The sequence below is a fragment of the Equus quagga genome, chromosome 3, assembly GCF_021613505.1.
Source record: "Equus quagga isolate Etosha38 chromosome 3, UCLA_HA_Equagga_1.0, whole genome shotgun sequence".
Taxonomy (NCBI): domain Eukaryota; kingdom Metazoa; phylum Chordata; class Mammalia; order Perissodactyla; family Equidae; genus Equus; species Equus quagga.
Window position 1 is genome coordinate 133,914,302 of NC_060269.1, and position 5,879 is coordinate 133,920,180.

At 46.7% G+C, this 5,879-nt stretch overlaps 1 pseudogene; it reads right to left on the reverse strand.

Moving 5' to 3' along the window:
* Positions 1–626: 626 nt before the first annotated feature.
* On the reverse strand, positions 627–1,569 carry LOC124236945 (uracil-DNA glycosylase-like; annotated as a pseudogene).
* Positions 1,570–5,879: the final 4,310 nt, after the last annotated feature.

The following is a 5,879-nucleotide window of genomic DNA, read 5'->3' on the forward strand; positions in this document are numbered from 1 at the left end:
AGACCCAGCTCCCCAATCTCGGCCTCTGCCTGGCTGTGAAGGCTCACACCAAGGATTATTCCTTAGCCACTTTCTCCTTCCTGCACTCAGGAAAGGGAGGCCTAATTTCTGGGAACTTGCAAGTCGTCCTCATGCTTCCTTCAAGGAGGGCCCTGAGGCTCTGTGAGGATCAGGGGGCAGTGCACCTGGCCAGACTGGAAGGCCAGGTGGGCAGAGGGGCCCTTCTAAATAAACACACCCAACACCTTATAAGCTAAAGTCTAACCTACCGGTAAAGCAAGCAGCAGCTGGCCGTCCAAAGACGCGCTCATCTCCCGGCCTCCCCGAACCAGGCAGCAGAGGGAGCGAGGCCAGAGCACGCGGCTCATCTCTCTCCCAGGAGCTCTGGCTGACGGCACGTCTCAGGCCAAAGCCACGTTGCAAAGGCAGACACGCGGCCACGGGACAGCCTAGGCCGCTTCTGCTCGATAAACTGGGCAGCCCGGTTCACGGCTATTTTACTCAAACTGTCCCCTTACGCAGAGTGCTAAGAACTAGGGAGATTATCTTCTCAATTCAACTTTGAAACAGACAGGTACTTCAACAGTAGCAACGAGAAAACTGCCCGGAGGCCCCCCAGTGCAAGGTCACAGCTCCTTCCAGTCGATGGGCTCCTTGCCGGACTTCTGCAGCAGCTCGTTCGTCTTAGAGAAATGTCTACACCCAAAGAAGCCTCTGTTCACGGAGAACGGGGAGGGTGAGTAGTCTGCAGCACATGGGGCCGCTTCCTGTCGATGGCAATGCCCTTCTTCTGAGCATAAGAGCCCCAGAGCAGGAACACGAGGCCATTCGAGTCCTGATTTAGCCAGGACACGACCGGTCGGTGAACTCCTCCCAGCCTCTCTCCTTGTGAGAACTGGCCTGATGCGCCCGGACCGTGAGGACAGCGTTGAGTAGGAGAACACCTTGTTTGGCCCACACAGATATCTCCATGACCAGGATGAACAAAACCGTCTATGACTGCGGACAGCTCCTTATAAACGTTTTCCAAGCTGGGGGGGGGGGGGGGGGGGTGGAACCGGTCTTTGAACACTACAGCAGAGCCCGTGAGCTGGATTGGGTCCGTGATACGGATCCAGGCCCAGGATGACGACCTTTACATCTCTTAGGTCACACATTTGGGTCCACGACTTGGTGTGGGGGTGGATAAACAGTGTGATGTCTTCTTTCTTCTGCAACGAACCCCATTAGCTTTATAAAATACGGTTTGCCGAACCCTCCGCTGAGGTGCCTCTTCCAACTCTCGCCGAAACCCACGGGCACGTTGCGCGCCGCAAGTCTGCGCAGGGCCGCGGCCTTGTTCCTCTGGATGCGGTCCAGCTGCTCCGGGCTCAGCGGCGAGGAGGGCGGCGTGCCGGGGTCCTCCTGCCCTGCTCGAGCCTTCTTGGCTGGGCTGGCCGTCGCATGCCCGCTCTCCTCAGCCACCGCCGCCACGCCAGCCCCCGGGTCGGCCGGCTCGGGGCTGCGGGCACGTCGCCTCCTGGCGGGGTTCGTGGAAAAGAAAGAGTAGAGCGTCTTTTGGCCGATCATCCTGGAGCCGGGAGGGAGCGAACGCGCGCCGGCCGGGAACCCGCGAGACTCGCGCCGGTGAGGCGGTCTGCAATTGGCGCCAAGGGGCCCGCGCATGCTCCGACCGGGGTCTGGGCGGGGGGGCGGCTCGTGACAGGCCTTTTTAACAAGAGGTTGAGGCTTTGCAGCAATTTCAGGATTTCAGGTAGAATGTCCAATATCGTAAGACATGATAAATGTCCAATTAGGGATACAGTTCAAAGTTCCACAGGGGAAATAGATTGGGCTAAAACAATGGACATTTTTTTATGACAATATTTGTGCTAAGTTAAAATGGTGATGCTCACTTTTTTTGGCATGCTTTCTGCGTACCCAGTTTTTTTCGATTTTTCTCATTAGTAATTGAGGAAGCCAACATGGCAGATAGCATGCATAGACTAATTTGGTTGACCAGCTGAATTAAATGGACTGTTAGTGAGCTACTTGCAGTCCTGTAGATATGCGTGAATAATTTTGGCTGATATCCGTAACGTTCCAGTCCACATTCCTGCTAATCTGTGTGGCATGAGGGCAGAGTGGACATAATTGCTTCCTCTTTGGGGATGCTAGCTAACGAGCACTCCTGGTGTTGACTGCCCAGTGTGGCAAGGATCCCCAGTCCTCTGAGCCTTATAGAGGTAAGAGAAAACCACTGCATTCTGTTGCTTTCTTTGGCAAAAGGAAAAACCAACAAAGGCACAACTCTTCCTCCCTCGTCACTATCTGTAAGGAAGGATCTAACAGAAAGGCAGAGCTCAACCTCTGGAAGCGGAGACCTGGGTTTCAGGTCCAACCTGACCAGGTACTAGCTCTGACGACTTTAGCAAATCATTTCAATTCTGTGCTACTCATTTCCTCATCTGCAAAATGGATTTAATGTCTCCCTTCAGAGTTCTTGGGAGAACTTTATGTCAAGTGACTTATATAAAGTAGGAGCCTAGGAAATAGTAGTTATTGGTAAAAATGTTGGAGAAAGTAAAAGAAAAACTTAATAAACAGAAGCACTCGAGGAGAAACATAAAAGATTAATATTATCAAAGCAACATGGTATACTACTGTTCTTACTAAAGTATCTCAGTAGAGTCCAAATGTGACATCTGTAGGTAGTTCTATGTGGTATTACAAGCAGGATTGTCTAAAAATGACTCCAGGGGTCTCTGAATCATCTGAACAATGAACTGACTAGCACTGGGGCTCACTCCATCTCAGGGAGAAGATCCTCCCCATGACTCAGCTTCCTCCCCCAGCAGGAGGGCCTGCAATGACCCACAGGCCCCAAAGTCTCTAAGTACTGGGAAACTGCTTTTCCCAGAAAACTCCTGTAAACAGCCGCACCCAAATCCAGAGTATCTGGATTCCAAGTAGTATACAGTCATGTGTAGCTTAACAACGGGGACACACTCTAAGAAATGCGTCATTAGACGATTTCACAGTTCTGCAAACATCACAGAGTGTACTTACACAAAGATAGATGGTATAGCCTACTACACACCTAGGCTATATGGTACTAATCTCACGGGACCACCATCCTATACACAGTCCGTCACTGATTGAATCATTATGGGGCACATTACTCTGTCTTCTCCCTCCACACCATACCCACTTGACAAGGCCACTTTCCCATGTTAGATTTTCTGTCTTAGTCTTTTTTGGCTACTTTAACAAAATACCATGGACTGGGTAGCTTATAAACGATAGCAATTTCTCTCTCACACTTCTAGAGGCTGGAAATCCAAGATCAAGGCACCAGCATGGTCGGGTTCTGGTGAAAGCCCTCTCCCTGGTCTATGTGTGTCCTCACATAGTGGGAAGAGCAAGGCATCTCTGTGAGGTCTCTTTTGTAAGAACTCTAATCCCAGTCATGAGGGCTCTACCCTCATCATCTAAGCCCTTCCCAAATGTCCTACTTCCTATCACTATCACACTGGGCATTAGGATTTCAACCTATGAATTTTGAGGGGACACAAACATTCAGATCATAGCACCAGATAAGAAAGTACAGTATTAGGGGACACATTCCTGCCCTGAAATTTATCCCCACAGTTTCTTGGGGGGACAAGGCTGACCCCAGATCGCCTCTCTTGAGGATGATGAGAGATGTCAGAACTGTGTACTTTCTTCTCTTGCTAACTCGTGTTTTTTAAATTTCGCAAATAAATCCTCATCCTTAACCATACCCTGTGATATTATGGAATTTGTCTGTCTGGAGCTTGTCGTACAACCGTCTAAAAGTCCAGAATTTTTTTCAGTTGACCACAAAGGTCTGTCCATGAGTTCTAGTCCCATCATCTCTCATTAAATGGACACAGATTCTGTTCTCTCTGCAGGGCACTCTACTAACTCCAGGAGGGCAAATTAACTAAACACTATCCCTGCCCTCAAAGGGTTTGGTTTTTGTCATTATTATACTATAATTCTATATCTTTAGTAGAAAGGAAAGAAATACAATAGATTTAGTAAATCGGAACATAAGTTTATCCACAATGGTCTCTATGTCGTCCACTGATTGAGAATAAATTATGAACCAGGCATTCTACTAGCCACTTTATAGATAGTGCTTTACAAAATTCTCAGACTAACACTCTGATAAGAGAACTGAGGTTCAGAGAGGTGAAGTCACACAGCTAGTGAGTGATGAAGGAAAGTTTTGAACTCAGTTCTGCTCTCCTAATAATAAGTTATCCTGCCTCCTAAGCAGCTTGAATAGCCAAAGGGAAACACAGAGCTGGTGAATTGGGCTGGACTCAACAGGAGCACATTAGTCTATCTTTCTCCAGTCACTAAGAGTGTCCCAAGGGCCTGAGAGTCTGCATGTGTCTGGAAGTAACTCATTTATTTCCAGGAAGTGACTTAGTCATTAAGGAAGAAAACGAGCAGAGTACTACTAGACAACAAGTCACATTCCCAGGTAGCCTTGTCTGCTCATCAGCACTCATAAGGCTCATATTTAGAGCCTTGTCATATTCAAAATGCTGAAAGTATCAATTGAGTTTTTATGCAGTGAATGGAGAAGAATAAGACAGAGTTTCTGAAGTTATAGCAAAGTCTAAAAATCATGCAAATGAAAGAAACTCCTATTTTTCAAGTTTCGCATGAACCTCTTTTTACAATCTTGCAAATATTTACTGTTTTCAGGGGCCTGAGGCATAGTTCCCTTAAAACAGCTATAAAAAAAGCAAAGAAATAATAAATGAGTAAATAAGTGCTACAAATAACATGAATATGCTTTATAAATTCCATTAATACTACTATCAACAGTAAAGATATTGACCCAAAGGAAGGTAAAATGGAACTCACATTTGTTTATAATTAACTGTGTGCTGGGTACTGTTTGGGGAATATAATCCCATTTAATCTTCAGAGAGAGAACATTTGTATTTATTTTTGGCTTCCCATCATCTGATTCTCTTTTTCGTGTTTCATTAATTCTTCCCCCAGTGGCTCTTGCTGGGAGGCTGGGACTACCTCCTACTTTGGAAGCTGCACCCTTGCAGCCAAAATCAAGAATGTGCTCCAGTTTCGGACAACCAGTCATACCCCGCCCCAGAGTTCGAACAAGGCATCAGTAAGAGAAAGAAGTGGCAATACTGCCACTATCCATGACAGTGACCCTTCCAGACCAGCCTTGTGCTTGACTTTGGCTGTTGTTTTTTCTGTACAACCTTCATGCCTGGTTCCCATCATTTTAGGTGATTTTTTCAATACATCCCATTTCTGCTTAACTCAGCCAAAATTGGTTTCTGTTGCTCGCAACTCAGAACCCTGATTGATCCATCTTACAGCAATCCATCCTCTGGTATGAGTATTATTATCCCTATTATATCACTAGGGAAACTGAGGCTTAGAGATATCCAGTCACCTTCCCAAAGTTACACAGCTTGTATGGGACAAATTTAAGTGCGTAAGTGACTGGATACTCTCTACACTTTGAGAAGAACTACATGGTGGTAGTCAAAGCAAGTCTGAGCATCACCTGGTAGATGCCACCCATGGAGAAACAGTTGCCTAATAGCTCCTTTGCTGGAGTTGCAGTTTGCAAGGTTGAATTGTTAAGTAAATTGACTTGAGACCACTTCTTACGTTGTCTCTTCTGAAAACATACTCTGATGACACCAAGTAGAAGTGAACTTCTTCTCAGATAATACTGTGTGTTTTGATATCGTTAATGCTATGTTCATCTTGCAAAGCCACCAACCTGGGGCCCTTATACAAAGTTTACCCACAAGAGAGACAGGAAGATTTGTCTAAACTGTATCTTTGATCACCTCACAACAAGCGAAGGGTAAATAAGG